This window comes from Vanessa cardui, chromosome 7 (genome assembly GCF_905220365.1).
Source record: "Vanessa cardui chromosome 7, ilVanCard2.1, whole genome shotgun sequence".
Taxonomy (NCBI): Eukaryota; Metazoa; Arthropoda; class Insecta; order Lepidoptera; family Nymphalidae; genus Vanessa; species Vanessa cardui.
This window is the reverse complement of record NC_061129.1, coordinates 3152031-3168880: the sequence shown is the minus strand read 5'-3', so window position 1 is coordinate 3168880 and position 16850 is coordinate 3152031. Positions and strand designations below refer to the sequence as shown.

The following is a 16850-nucleotide window of genomic DNA, read 5'->3' as shown; positions in this document are numbered from 1 at the left end:
TGAAATGACTTAAAATTACAGCGATTCTAATAACAGTCATTATTATTGGCAAAATGAAAGTGCGTATCGAACATTCTAGATGCACTAAAAGTGAAAGTATTTTTTTTTCAAACTGGACTTCGTTTCGGCTATATCTTTCAACCGGTTCCATGGTGTAACGGTTAGCACTCTGGACTCTGAATCCAGCGATCCGAGTTCAAATCTCGGTGGAACCTGGCCTTTTTGCTTATTGTCGTACACACATTGGGAAACACATTTTGCGATTGGTTGTCACAAATTTCAAATAATTGCGACGAATCTGTTAATTATTATTAGTAGATATTCTACCGCTGAATAACAGTTCACAGTATTGTTATGTTCCGGTTTGAATGGTGAGTGAGCCAGTGTAACTACAGGCACAGGGGACATAGCATTTCAGTTCCCAAGGTTAGTGGCGCATTGACGATGTAAGGAATAGTTAATATATCGTCATTGTCTATGGGTGATGGTGACCACTTACCATCAGGTGTCCCATATGATCGTCCGCCCACCTATTCTATATAAAAAAATTACAATAGTGCACTTTTGATAATGGTTGTTTTAATATTTTATTTGATCAACATAGAAATAAAGAATGGAAATCTTGAAGATTCTGGATTCGAATAAAAAAATCATTGATAAAAAGGTTTGCTCAATGCGTTGAATCAATAACTCATCATCATCATCAACGCCTCTGGAAAGAAAACTGAGAACGCTTTGAAATTTTTTTACTAAGTACAGACACACACACACATACATTACATTGTTACATTAATTAGTACTATAACGCGTGCATCTTAACCGATGATTGCGAGTTAAAAGCCAGGCAAGCACCACTATATATATGTGCTTAATTTGTGTTTATAATTCATCTTGTGCTCAACGGTGAAGGAATACATCGAGGAAACCTGCATGTGTCTAATTTCATCGAAATTCTGCCACACGTGAATTCCATCAACCCGCATTGGAACAGCGTAGTGGAATATGGTCCAAACCCTCTCCTTAATGTAAGAGGAGGCCTTATCCCAGCAGTGGGAAATTTACAGGCTGTTACTTTACTTTTTATTTTATTGATATCGATAGATACTTGAAAAAAAAATTTAACTCTTTGATAAATAGAGACACTTTACTAATTGGCGTTTAACACAAATACTATTTAATAAAAACACAATGGTGATGATGTTGATGGTCCACATCATCAACACCACTGTTGGTCCCACAAGACGTAATGGTGATGATGTCGTCCTGACATATTTCGGTAACGGCGGCCGATATCAAGAAAGCCTACGCGGAACATATTGTAGTCTAGAAGTCTGCGAAAACACAGACTGACTCTCCACTTATAACCCAAAGATTCTTATAATATATAATAATATGAGACAACATCACATACATTAGCTGCATAGCATAGCATAGCTGAAGCACTTGTGTTATGGAAATCAGAATTAACGACGGTACCACAAACACCCAGACCCAAGACAACATAGAAAACTAATGGTAATCTACATCGTCTCGGCCAGGAATCGAACCCGGGACCTCAGAGTGGCGTACCCATGAAAACCGGTGTACACACCACTCGACCATGGAAGTCGTATAGCCCAAAGAGATGACAAATGACGAAACATGGGAATCAGATCGGTTAATTTCAGACGTAGGACGAACTTGCTTGCTTGACTTGGCATACTTCCTGTTACCTGTTAGGAATATTGTGACAGAAATTCCCAAACTGAGTTTGAACCCCGAAACACCATATGTGGTCTTATATCAGTTGTAGGCAGTTGAGATAGAGTATAAGCATTAATACGCACCGTTGAAGGATTTGTCAATACACAGTTAGTTATAGTACTAAAATTTATAAGTCATTTTTACCTAATGTTTTTATTATATTATTTCAATTGTTAGAATAAATTTTATTGTGTAATTATTATAGGTAGACTGTAAGCAAAAATCAGGTTCCACCGAGATTTGAACTCGGATCGCTGGATTCAGAGTCCAGAGTGCTAACCGTTACACCATGGAACCGGTTGAGAGTTCTACTCTAAAACAAGTCTAGTTTGATAAAAAAATACTTTCACTGTCATTGCTTCCTTTACATAATATTTATATTATGAATGTACTTTAAATTAATAGGTTTAATAATGGTTAAGATTTACGAAATATGTTTGAACGACACCAAACAGTAACAAACCTTGTTGGTAATAACCTCCTCCTTTTGGAAATCGGTTGAATATTTAAATTCATTAAAAGTAAAGTTAAAGTTTCTTAAATATCTAAACACTGAAGGCCATATTCGCATTCGAAAATATTTCTTTAATATTCAATAATATATTACATACTTTACATTACTATACATATTACATTTGTCATGACCGTAAAAATAAAAATAACCTTTTGAAAAAAAAACGACGATATATTTAGTATGACATTCTATATAAAAATCTTAAGAAATTTGTATTTATATAAAATGTAAAAGTTCAAGAATATTCAATCGCGCTAAACATGGCTACCCATCAATGTCAAATATAACCAGAGATGGACATATCCATACTCCTTTGATACGTGTACATCAAAAATGGAACGTAAATTTTTTCGAAAGTGCCGAATAGTCCCGAGGCGCGCCGCTTATCCCTCATTGTAACTCGATAAGATATTTATTGGCGGGAAACATTCGGAAATGGAATGGCTCCTTGGCGGTTACTCGACGTCGCCATAACGCGCACGTCCGCTGGCATTCTACATTTTTATTTTGTCAATATTTAATGTGACGCCCAGAAAGATGGGAACACACATGATATATACGAAATATGTTTGAAAGGACGTACTTATTTAATTTATTCAAACAAATATTTTACTAAACTAACAAATAGTTTTTATATGTATTCTTAAATTTTCTTGTTTCTTTGAGTTTCTATATAATTAATACGATATGCAATAAAAGTGATAAGATATATTTGACGATGAATTATTTTGAAGTTGACTGATTAAAAAACAATTATATATTCTAAATTCGAATTTTTTCCATGATTGATGTGTCTAAAGTTAAATCTCACAGAAATACGATATAACCTCATGTGTAGCAGACACGTTTTCGAGAATACATTTGAAAGCGGACGCTAAGCGACCAGCATGAAATATTATTTTTTACCAATAGATAAACCTCGTACCTCAAAACAATAAAAATCATATACATATGATTAAAATGGTATAAATCTACAGATAGTAAGACATGACGATGACATTAAGAAAACATCTTAAGACTGATTTTCTTTCTAGAAGTAAATTGATTCCAGCGCCTAAACTTCATCACTAGTATAAACAACAACAATAGCCTGTAAATTCCCACTGCTGGGCTAAAGGCCTCCACTCCCTTTGAGGAGAAGGTTTGGAACATATTCCACCACGCTGTTCCAATGCGGGTTGGTGGAATACACATGTGGCAGAATTTCTATGAAATGTGTCACATGCAGGTTTCCTCAACCCGCGAACCCGAAATTATCGGTTAAGATGCACGCGATCTAACCACTGGGCCATCTCGACATTAGTATAAAACAAAGTCGCTTTCTCTGACCCTATATCCTAATGTAACCCTAAATCTCTAAAACTACGCAACGGATTTAATTGCGGTTTTTTTTAATAGATACAGTGATTTACGAGGAATGTGAATTTGTATATGATTCATGGACTATATAGTAAAGAAACACTGATATTTTTCGAAGTTTTTAATGTGATATCGTAAATAAACAAATTCTGTAGTACATTTAGTATCAGCTTTGCACCCGAGCGTAACCAGGGATGGTCGCTAGTTAATAATAAATTCATATTGGAATATGAAAGTCACAGATTGTTACCTCGACTAAGGTATTTCCTGTTCTAAAGCGTATTGGTGGATTCACATATTGAACACGACATTTTATTTAACTTAGACACATACACTTTCCTCACGATGAATTCCTTTACCGTCGCGGACGAGATGAATAATATTATAAATAGAAATAAACACAGCTTTGATTGCTAGTAGCAGTCATCGCTTAAGATACACACTTTCCAACTAGTGGACAACTAATCTTGCATTGCATATATAACAACACATACAAGAACGTAAATATAATTTAGATACAGTTGAATGCTTCAAATGTTCAGTCACGGTGGAATGACGCTTTACGCAAGACGTCTGTCAGGAGCTGGAAGTGGCAAGTAGCCGAAGGAAGATCACAGTGGCGTGCAATTGGAGAGGCCTATGTACAGCTGTGGACAAATATGCTGCTGATGTATGAATGAATGCTAATATAAATATCGACAATTTATCCGCTTATATCTTTCATAAGGTACTTTATAACATAGGACAACAATTCGACCTCGAATCATTATTCTTTAGGTATTTCGAATAGCTCGACTACACGAACTAAATATTTATTTTTCGTTTTGTGAGAATTTTCTTTGAAAGTTAACCGTAGACATATATCATGAACATCAAAATAATTATAATATCTGTGACGTTTTCGTTGTAGGAACATTCCTAATTCAATGCCAATCAAAGGTACCAGCTAAATTTCCAATAGTTATATAAATATTACATAAAGATGTACCTATCACCAGATGATAAGGTTACGTCAGATTCACTGTGAAGAACGTTCGATTATTCATATTTATACCGAATTCCAATATTCAATATTGTTTGACCGAATTAATGAATCATTAGTTACTCTTTTTTCAAATATTTTTGAAAAAAAACTATCGGTTTCCAAAGTGAGCTGACAGAAATTATCGTAAAGATAATAGATGTACGCGACCAGGCGACATATTTTCCTCTTTCTATTTATGATATTATTTAAACTCAATTTTTAAATATTTAAATTCACACATATCAAAATCAATGTTCCAGGTGTCAAAATCAGGTGTCACAATATACCTCACTCTTTTTTTCGTTTCGATTTGACATCTAGTGTGAAAGAGAAAAATATACGAAAACTGAACCGTTTCTTTCCACCTTTAAGTATACTAGCTATACTTGAAGCAAACTAAAACGAAACGAAGCATGCAAATCAGTCAAGGGTTGACAAGTATTTACGAGCGACAAGTATGAAAAAACTTCTCGAACTACCCACTTTTCATTTCAAACGTAATCTACGACGACAAATGGTTCGGACCTGAATACATTTTGTTACTTTTTTTTCCGCTTTCCGCCCTCTGTCATTTGTTTTTCGTCTGGCATAAAACCATTTTGTTTCGTCGTGAAATCACTAAGCGCTGCTTATTAAAGTCTGGTTGTTATTTTTTAAATTAAGAACAAGAAAATCGTACAAGGTAATGTTTTCGATTTTCAAATCGAATCGAAACTGTTCTATAATTGATTATTTCTTAAAGTCGTATTCTATTTGCACTATATGTAGCAGATTTGCTAGACTTTTTTTGTTCAATAGAGGTTTATTTCAAAAAGGTTCTGTTTGAATTTCATAAAAATCTGATGTTGAAGTTAGGTCGGATAACGTAACTGCTTATTAATGAACCGTAATTGGTACTATCCTGTTACAAAGTATTGAAAATACTTCAATACTCAATACTCTTTTACACATTTATGTAAATGAGAAATCGTATCCTATTTTCATCACTGTAATGCTGTAAAATGTGGTATTCCATTTTATATTACATATATTACAAAAAATAAACGATATAGAAGACTCTTTTTCTTGCATGGATATTATATATAACAAAGATATTTGCTCGAATTTCTTCTTACGGTTTGCAATAAAACTCATCAAAATACACTCCAAAGCGAGTGTATTCCCCTCCACAATCAAACCCTGTGTCGTACCCTTTTGCAGATCTCGCAGAACGATTTGTTCAGCCGTCCGCGGCGACACGATATTACCGGGAAGACTGATGATGTTGCACTTGGCCTTTAATAAAATATTTACTGGTACGTGAATACTGGCACAATAGCTTCTATTAATAATGTGGGATTTTCTTATCGTGTTTTTGTTAAACAAATATGGTTTTTTAATGAGGATACATAAGCAATTTGTCCATTTTGAAATCACCATGACTATGTGTAACCAGGCAAGATCACTTTTGCTCACTGGTAATTAATCTTTGCAGCACCAATGCGATAACCATGGGCTCAAGAAAGTCATGTCTTGTGTCAAATTAGACTGTATTCGGAGTTCAAATTCTGGACTTGGCCTTAACAATGGAAAAAAATAATGAGCCGTGATGGAACAGTGATTCGGAGATCAAGTTCTGGACACATATTATTGAATACATCTAATTAATTTTTCTTCATAATTATTTCGAGTTCAGTTGTGAAAACATTTTGCGAAATAAAATTTGAAACAGACTCGTTTTTCTTTATGCTATAGGTTTGCAGACGGGCCACCTTGGGAACTAAAATAGTATGTCCCAGACGGGCTTGTACAAAGCTCTACCACCACGTAGAGTAATCGTATTGGAGTAAGCTACAAAACTTTACCTTGAAAGGGAAAGGAGGCCTTTAAAGAGTAATAGGACATTACCAGTTACTTTACTTACGATTCGAACCGAAAGACAGTATTACAGGTACTTGGTGGTACGAACTGATAAGTTAGGCATGTATTCTGACAACCCAGTAACCACCTCTAGCTCTACCATAAACAGCTGCTGAACTATAAAGAATAAGTTTTGTTGCAGACAACAAATAATAACAAAAGTAGTAACATTTTATTACAATTTGATATAAAGTAATATTTTATTCAATACAAGTTAAGATAAAAAGATCAGGTTCCACCGAGATTTGAACTCGGATCGCTGGATTCAAAGTCCAGAGTGCTCACCATTACACCATGGAACCTCGCTATGTTGAGGTAATTTTACTACTCTAGGTTTTTTCGTTGTATATAATTAATTAATAATCTGAACTAATTTACACAATTGGTTTCTTAATTAGAAACCAATTGTGTAAATATACCGTTGTAAGATTAATGAATATTTGTGTGATAATGGTTAAAGGTGGAGGCATACCAGTTAACTATCTTATAGGTATTGAGGTATCTGTTATTTTCAATGCTATTACATATGAATAAGGGTTAGTATGAGGTTTAAGGTGAAAATGACGGATCATGGAAGCATACGTAAGCGACTACGAATCATCAGTATCATTATATAGTATAATACAAAGTCGCTTACCGGTGTTTGTATGCTTAGATCTTTAAAATGTAATTTAAAGATCTAAGCATATACAGGACCAGACAGATGTTTCATATTTTATGATTTTGCTTGCGAAGCCCGTGCGAAGCCGGGGCAGGTCGCTAGTTTATAGTATGTCATCGTTCAATCAATCAAGACTCAAAATAACCAGTGGTTAGAAGGCGTACATCTATGATTGAGGGTTCAAACTCAGACAAGCCGTACTGAATTCTGATGTGCTTAATTTGTGTTTATAATGCATCTATAGCTCGTGGGTGAAGGAAAAAATTTGAAGAAACTTGTATGTGTCTAACTTCAACGAAATTCTGCCACATGTAAATCTACCAAACCGCATTGGAGCAGCGTGGTGGAATTCGCCCTTAACCTTCTCCTTAAAGAGAGAGGAAGTCTCAGAACAGCAGTAGCGAATTTACAGGCTGTACGTGACGTTAAAAAATGGAGAAAAGACATACTAGTTACATTAAAAAGTACAGTTACAGCCATTCAAAATGATAAAAATAGTGCCAATATTGAAAGCAGGGATAGAGATATTTTTTCTCCTACATTTTTTAAAACAAAGCGATACTATATTTACGTAAAACAAACAACCGGTTCCATGGTGTAACGGTTAGCACTCTGGACTCTGAATCCAGCGATCCGAGTTCAAATCTCGGTGGAACCTGAATTTTTATACCAATCAATGTTATTTGACGAATTATCGCTACCATTTAATTTCTCAAATTTTGTAGTTTAAACAGTTGTATGCACCAGCATGAAAACGATGAAAAAGATAAAGCATCTCCCGCACAGTCCAGATAAAATGTAAAGCTAGGACGGTCTCTGATTAATTAAATTGGTATATTATAATATGGCTAAATGTAATGTGGCATATTTTGTTGGGTCGTATAAATGTTGTTTGCGGATTTAATAGATCAAGACCTAGTGACCAAATTTAGGCGGTCATTTCAAAAGTCACGAAACTTTTCAGAGTGAAACTTCAATACCTACAGATAACGAATAGCCACTTCTGGAAGCCCTGTGTGGCTGGGGTGGACTACTCCCTTTTTTGAAGGAGAGTAAGTAATACGACTCGTTCTTGTTAAATTATAAGTCATAAAATTTTAAGATATTACTTTATAGAATTTTCGCCAGAGCTTTTACATCCCTCCTACTTGTTGACCAAATGTTATAAATATTTATAAAAACAATATCCATTTTTGTCTTTAGAAGAACTAGCAAATGCAACTGCCTACGGGGAAATAAGCCACTTGGGCAAGTGATCACAATCATCCATAAACATTGGCCTATAGAAGTTTTTAATCATTCTTTACATCGCCAATGTGCTACTAATCTTGGGAAGTAAGATATGTAAGATGTCATGTCCCTTATGTCATTAGTTACACTGGTTTACTGACCTTTCGAACTGGAGCAATTTGATGAGTGGGCGGTACCTACCCTACTCCCAAGTAAATTAGATCCATTAGGTATCTAAATCTAGATAACAATATCCCGGTGGCGATTCGTGTAGTCCAAAGGCTTTAAAATAGTGTTTTTTTGTTTTTATTTAGTAATAAGCTGGTTATATTTTAGTTGATTATTTTGTGATACTATACTTTGCACCATAAATGTGTTACTGGTCATAATTATAAATTTGAATTTAATTATACTCGTCGACTTCCACAGAGCTTAATTCGCCTAGAATGCGCCTAGAATTAAGCTGCGGGCGACTAGTAATAAAAAACAATCAGGTTCCACCGAGATTTGAACTCGGATCGCTGGATTCAAAGTCCAGAGTGCTCACCATTACACCATGGAACCGTTATGTGATTTGATAGTTTTTGCTTCCACTTTATTTAATTGTATAATTAACGACGTAACCTTAAATGAGACAACAATTGTGTAAATATGGAATTGTGTATGAAATCCATTTACATTATTAACTATTAATATTCCGAAAATAAAAGTGTGCACTTCACAAATTTAAAGTGACCTCGGTTAATATTAAGAGGAGCAGATTAAGTAGTTAGTTATATATAGTACGACACAAATTAGATGTAGCATCGGAAAATGCAATAGAATGAAAATAAAACCGATTACTGCCGATTTACACAACCAATAGAAATAGCTCCCTATCGCGCCATTCGACGCTATTCGTCGCTATAGATTCTCGCGTCAGAGAAAGCAAGTGCATGTAAATCGACGTGTCAAATTGACGAATATATTAGGTCATATGATATTACAAGTTATTACGTTTGTGCAAAGATCATATTCGCACGAGAAATAAATATTGATAATGTGAGATAGCGTACTCAATTCGGATGTGATCGGTTTTACGAATTTTGCCGATGCGACATCTAAGTTGTGTCGTACTATACCTTTCTATTTGTCACCTGCGACTTTGCTCGCGTTTTATGGGGTTGGTTTTCAGGCAAAAGTAGCCTATGTCCTTCCTTTGAATTTAAGTTTATTTCACAGCAATTTTCATCAATATCGGTTCATTTGTTTGCTTGTGAAAGAGCGACAGACAGACAGACAGAGTTACTTCCAGATTTATAATATTAGTATAAGATTATTTATTGTTTCTTACTTTGAGATTTAAGTTTATAAATTATAAGATAAAATTACTCTATTATCTTATTATAGAAACGAATACCGTGTCCCAGGAAAGATGTATTCCTTTTTGGGAAGTCGAACTCGAGCTGTTAGTTCTTTCGCTATAGCGATTATAATATTATAAATATGAAATTAAAAAAAAACTTAATTCAAGTAGGCTTTTACAGGCACTTTTGAATCATTTAATATAGTTGATATAAAGTTAAGCTACCACGAGTTCGCCTTGTAGATTCTGCTGAGGACAACCGGCAAGAAATTCAGTAGATACTCTTTTTCAACATTTAAGGATATAGTCGTGTTATTAAATAAAATTATATATGTATGTAATATATCCGGCCTGGAAGTCAACGAGTATTAATTCGACGCTTTGTTTAATTTTATTTTTTGTTTAAAATGTTTAAAAGTATCAATTTCTTTTTATGGTATAGGTTTGCGGACGAGCGTATGGGCCACCTGATGGTAAGTGGTCACACAACACCCGTAGACAATGACGCTGTAAGAAATATTAACTATTCCTTACTTCATCAATGTGCCACCAACCTTCGGAACTAAGATGTTATGTCCCTTGTTCCTGTAGTTACACTGGCTCACTCACCCTTCAGACCGGAACACAACAATACTGAGTACTGTTATTTGGCGGTAGAATAACTGATGAGTGGGTGGTACCTACCGAGACGGGCTTGCACAAAGCCCTACCAGCAAGATAATTTTAATTTTATACAAGCGTTATTGTATTGAATTAATAAATTAATATATAATTAAAATAAATTCACTCAATAATAATGTAAGTATATATTTGTACTGAAATATATGTAATAAAAACGCCTATACCTTTAATATAGCAATATGAATGAATAATTGTGCAAAACAAATAACTGGTTCCATGGTGTAACGGTTAGCACTCTGGACTCTGAATCCAGCGATCCGAGTTCAAATCTCGGTGGAACCTTCGTTTTATATCGTTTGCAATAAATATATACAAAAAAACTGTTTTTATATTATACTTAAACATATTTAAATCATGATAGAGAAAAAAAATTCAATACAAAAATAATAATTCTTTCAACAGTTTTACATTCGATCCTTTATTATATATAAGGTTTGTATTTAGTACTACTATTGTATTAGCCATTAATCCAAAGGTTTTATGCTAAACAGAAGCCTTCACGCAAATGTCCAAGATTTCAATTTAAACAACAACATCTTGTATATTTCCCACTGCTGGGCTATGGCCTTATCTCCCTTTAAGGGGAAATTTTCAATATAAAATATGATAAATTTTCATAAAAACTATGTCTTTAGATTTTTTCTTTTGGGCAATAAATATTTAAAATACTTTAACATCTGCTTTTAACTCATAAGCCTTTTTATCGATCATTATCATTATATACAAACTTTCATCCGCTATTTCACACTATTTTAAGATGTATTTTGAAAAATCCTTCCTAGTGCTCATCTACGTTACATGACACATTTAATTCCACTAAGCCGACCAGTTAAGGCTGTGCTAGTAATTTCAAAACTTTATTAAGTAGCTAGCATTAACATATATGTATGTATCATCGTGATAAAGTATTACTCCAGGGAAATTTTGTATCAATATATTCGTTGCTGTCACTCCACGAGATGAAGCCTCCTCATCCAATACATTGGAAATCTTAATCCAATACGCTGCGACAGCAAATGATTTATACTGGGAAGCGATGGTGATCGGCAGCGGTAAAATGCTGCTGGTAGAACCTTAACTAATAAAAAATACTATGACATACTAGTCAAATCGACTGTAATTTAGTATTGCTAGTTACTGTTACTTGGTGATACGGCTTAGTGTAATTAATGATACGGCTTAATGTAATTTTGGGTAAGTACCACTCACTCATCACATATCGTCATATTTTTCGGTTTGGAGCATATTCTACAACGCTGCTCCAATGCGGGTTGGTGGATTCACGTGTGGCAGAATGTAATTGCAATTAGATACATACAGGTTTCCTCACAATATTTTCTTTTACAGCCGAGCTTGAAATGAATTATAAACATAAATTAAGCACATGAAATTTATGTGGTGCTTGCCTGGGTTTGAACCCGCATTCATCGCTTATGATGCACGCGTTCTAATTAATGGGTCATCTTGGCCTTCGCCCATCCTCCTACTTATTAATTAGTAGTAATTGATTAATTTTGTTGTATGTCTGTACCCATCTACCTTATTCTATATCTTTTTACCAGATTAACAGAAATAAGTCTTTTAAGATGATATGTCGTTTAATATTTTTTGTGTGACATTATTTCCGTAAAATATTATGTATGTACGTATAATAAATACGGAATGTTGTCTACATTCCATTCCAATACTAAAACATAAAACTAGCTTTAACTAGTTTTTAGTGTATTGGTAAAACAATATTCGACTCGAAAATGAGTTAACGAATAATATTACGTAGCGTGTGTGCACATTTTAGGGCTCCAACTACGTTCGTAATCCACTCCGCAGCGTACACACCTGCGCGCAATCACATAATGATAGCTGAAAGGGATTTTTTGTCTCATCCTCGTGTCCGGATGAAACAACGTACGGTTATTGAAATCGATGTTACATGTTGATTAAAAATCGACGAAAAACTTTGACGGGAAATTTTTCGCCGCCTCTATTTTTTTTGTGTCTGTGGCGTACGATTTATACAAACATGTGATAAAAGCCTGAATGTATTTGTGCATGTTTGTTTAAAGAGCGTCGATATTAGAATCTCCATAAATGCTATTTATATATAGTTATTTAATTTTTACCGTCTGTTACGGTGTACTGATATTGATCAGATTTGGTATGAATCCCAAGAAGGATTTTCTTTTACCTACGAAAGTCGCAGGCGAAAATTAGTAATACATGTATGCATATTTTTTTAGACATTCCAATTTTATTATTCGTATACATACGAATATATTACTTATTTGATCATAGCTTAGCGGTAGATTATAACGAATTGACTGCCTAGTTTATCGAGTGGCTGCAGACCTTGAGGTCCTGAGTTCAAATTCCAGGTCGGATCAATGACAAGTTATTAGATTTTATCAAAAATTTCTCAATGGCAGCTCAGAGTTGGCAGGCAGCTTGAGTTCTTAATTAGTTGATTGGTCTCCCTTAAGATGTGCTGCTGTAGCCAAAATTGGTAGGACGATATCATCACCACATATTGTGTTATTACTTACCCAGACCGGCTTACACAAAGCCATAATATACCCCAAGTAAGATTATATTAAAATATACAATATTAATATATGATTATTATGCATTAACATATTATTATTATTTAATATAATTTTATTATTATTTAATATAATATAGAGACAGGATAATTTATATGTCTGCATTCTACAATTGAAAACTTCAATCAAACGGTATTCAACACAGAAACATAAGTTCCAAAGAGTTTGATTAGTAAAAAGGTTTTAATAGTCCTTCTAATAATATTTATTTATTTATTTAATATTTGGGAAACAAACAGATATAAAATATAATCTAATTACATAATACAGTTTAGATATCACATTATCCAGCGAAGTTTCCACCGATTGATTTGTATGCATTGTTTTATGAGTAACTTGCACAAAGTTCTGTCTCTTCTTGGTTAGTGTCATATATGTAACCATTACATAGCAAGGAACTGCTTTATATAACATAAGATCACGTGTTTCACAATAACCGAATAAATTAGAAATTCTCTTACATTTCATTTATAGGCTATAAATTTGCGACAATAATATAAATGAATATTTTTATCTGTGGGATATAAATTTGTTTATCCATGTTCTAAATTTGAAATATAACCAGCAACTAGGAGTTCAATTAACAGAGCCGTTATTAATGGCCGTTCCGGTCGTCCGATTAAACTCAATCCGGGATCCGCAAGGGCCGGTGACAACATATGTTAACTGCTGGTATTTAATTTTAACGAATCAAAACTTTACCAATTGTATATTTTAAAAAAGATATATCCATAATTATTTTCAAATTACGTATAGTTAAATGGTTCGATACCTATCTCTACATATACACATCAACACCGTCTAGGGATATTTTGTATAAAATTCTTAAACTCAAAAAATCATATCCGGTTTTAAAATCTTTTGATGAAAGACTATTTTATAAACCTTCTTGGACGATTCTAAATTTGAATTTGAAAAAAATTAATAAAAATAAAATTTTTACACGACATAATAGTAGCGATGGCCGAAGGTTACGTTTACCTACTGTCATATTAAGATATTTTTTTGTGTCAAATTTAAGTTTTATAACAAGTTATCGATTAATTTCGAGTTAAACCTATTGTGTGCATCATGCAGCGGTGCCATTTAACGAGAGAAGAAATGTTAAGGGCAGTAGGCATGCTCAAAGCTGGGGCTACTCAACTGAGAATTGCTGAGGAGATTGGAACAAGACAAAACGTCATATCTAGGTTATGGTCACACTGCCGTGCTACTGGTGAAGTGACTGAAAGATATCCAGATGGGAAGCGCATAACCAATCAACGACAAGACCGATATTTGCAAGTTGCCGCGAAAAGAGAACCAAATGTTACGGCACTTCAATTGGTTCAGAGGCTCCAGCCAGAGGACCAGTTGCTTGTGAGTGACCAAACCGTAAGGAGAAGGCTGCATGAAGCTAACCTTCATGCTCGCAGGCCGTTTCGTACTCCAGCACTACGCCGAGGAAATCGTGGACGACGACTAGAGTGGGTTCGTGTAAATTTGCTCTCGGAAGATAACCAGTGGTCTGTAGTGCTGTTTACCTATGAGTCCCGGTTCGGTTTTCATCCCGATACACGTAGCGTACGTGTTTGGCGATTCCCTGGTCATGATAGCCGTCTGCAACATCTTCAGAAAGTCCATTCATACCACGGCGGTATAATTATGGTTTGGGCGAGAATTTATCTTGGTGGAAGAACAGACCTCGTTTGGATCAGAAACACCATGGCGGCCAAAAAATGTCGTGACGAGATGCTTGTGCCAATAATTTAGCCCCATAGACTAAAAATGGGCCAATAATTCACGCTCATGCACGATAGCAACCGTCCGCACACAGCGGGAGTGGTGACGAGATGGTTGTAGGAATAAGACGTATCGGTCTTAGGCTGCCCCGCTCAATCACTTGACCTAAACCCCATAGAGCAAGCGTGGGCCATACTCCAAAGAAAGGCTTCGAGGAATTTTCCTGCAAATATTGCGACGGATGAGCCACTTTTTTGCATCTTAGTCGGACCTGGGACAATATACCGCAGCAAGACTTGGATAACTTAATCCAAAGTATGAAAAATTGTTGCAGGACGTTATAAATGTCCTGGATAGTTTTACAGGCTACTGATTTTTCATATGACTGTTAAAAACAAAAACATTTCTACATTTTTCACATTTTCTTGAGACAAACATTGTTAGTTTAACCAATATTTTACGTTTTTTCTTTATTTAAGGATAAAATTGTTTACGCAAAATAATATGGTTTATTTTTTATTCTGGAGTATAGTCAGATAAATGGGCTTTATAAAAATATAAACATGTTGCAGGTTATCTTTATTAAATTTTGAAATAATTGAGTCAATTCAAAATATCCCTAGACAATGTTGATGTGTGTATAATAAAATTGGAGTGTCTCTTTGTAATGTTAAAATAGCCCTTTTGTACATACACCAAAATCACATTTTTTTACAATTTTTGTCGGTCTGTCTGTCTGTTTGTTCCGGCTAATCACTGGAACGGCTGGGCCGACTTCGACGGGACATTCACTGACAGATAACTGATATATAGGAGTAACTTAGGCTACCATATTTTTTTTTGTAATATTCAAAGGCGTACAAGTTCGCGGACACAGCTAGTTGCTAATAAAAGCATAGCTTATTGTATATACAATTTACGTTAATTCGGAATCAATTAATTTTAACCTATGAGCATGTAATTTGATGTCGTCATAATCATAATTCAGCCAATCACAGTCCAGGGAAGTAAACTAAAGCCTTTACAATAAGACTTACTTGACTTAATGTCCTATGTCCCCAAGAGTCAGAGGCCGTCCACAGATGTCCATCGCGATCGGTCTTGACCTTCACGCTTCACCTCGCTATAATGTTTATACGCAAATATAACGTTTTCAGTAAACATTAAATAAACAATTTATTAGATCCGACATCACCGGGCTCCAGGGAAAGGCACGCACTAATTACCGAAGAGAATCCAATGCAATAAATCACGGGCATAATATAACGCAGTCGCGTCGCACAGGAATGCACGCCCCAAATCCACGGTACAATTTGAATTTCGAAATTCGTACCGCTTCGTAATTTGAATTCGGTGTCACTGGACAGTTGGGTATTTTTTTTTTTTTTTGAGTGACGAAAGAGTTTTTATGGATTGCTATTTGTTTTTGTAGCTGTAGTATTTTATATTTCTATATGGTATTAATGTATAGGGTAAGGTAAGGTAGATGAAAAATGTACCTATGGAAGAATTTTGTTTGGAACTGTCAGGCGAATTGCCTAAAGTCAAGTCATTAAAGAAAAGAGCATACATATTATTAAAAGTCCATGTAGTAATTTTCTAATGGGTCCTCAAAGGCTCCAGCCCTTTTGATATATACATATATCATAAAAAAGTCATGATAACATTGATGTATTTATTTGTATTAATCTTAATATTACCTTACTGCTAGAAAAAGAATTATTACTTAAAATATGTTGTGTTATAGATACTTTTTCAAGTTGATTAAAAATAGAGATTCGAACGATTTGAAATTTTAAAAATAGAACTTCATTAAAAACAGTCCGTTATAAAAATCTAGTCTAAATTCAAATAACGAAGACTGGAACGGACGCGTTCAGTACATTTTCGCGTTCCTCCCTGCCGGTTATTTATGAACAGTCACTGAGCTATGTAATAATCTGAGGCGGGATTTAATTTGTAGGACTGATTTCACACTAGGGTGCGAGTGAGATGGTCTGATATACGTTTTGAAATGATGAAAAAAGACAGAGAACCCTACCCTGAGATCGTTAGCGGTTTCAACAGACAGCCTG

At 34.7% G+C, this 16850-nt stretch overlaps 6 non-coding genes across 6 annotated transcripts; 3 read left to right on the top strand and 3 right to left on the bottom strand.

Moving 5' to 3' along the window:
* The first annotated feature begins 143 nt into the window (after positions 1-143).
* Trnaq-cug lies at positions 144-215 on the top strand. The gene has a single exon. It is a non-coding gene; the product is annotated as a tRNA-Gln (tRNA).
* A 1753-nt stretch (positions 216-1968) lies between these two features.
* On the bottom strand, positions 1969-2040 carry Trnaq-cug. The gene has a single exon. It is a non-coding gene; the product is annotated as a tRNA-Gln (tRNA).
* Positions 2041-6769: 4729 nt separating this feature from the next.
* On the bottom strand, positions 6770-6841 carry Trnaq-uug. Its single transcript has one exon. It is a non-coding gene; the product is annotated as a tRNA-Gln (tRNA).
* A 945-nt stretch (positions 6842-7786) lies between these two features.
* Trnaq-cug lies at positions 7787-7858 on the top strand. The gene has a single exon. It is a non-coding gene; the product is annotated as a tRNA-Gln (tRNA).
* Positions 7859-8922: 1064 nt separating this feature from the next.
* On the bottom strand, positions 8923-8994 carry Trnaq-uug. The gene has a single exon. It is a non-coding gene; the product is annotated as a tRNA-Gln (tRNA).
* Positions 8995-10666: 1672 nt separating this feature from the next.
* On the top strand, positions 10667-10738 carry Trnaq-cug. The gene has a single exon. It is a non-coding gene; the product is annotated as a tRNA-Gln (tRNA).
* Positions 10739-16850: the final 6112 nt, after the last annotated feature.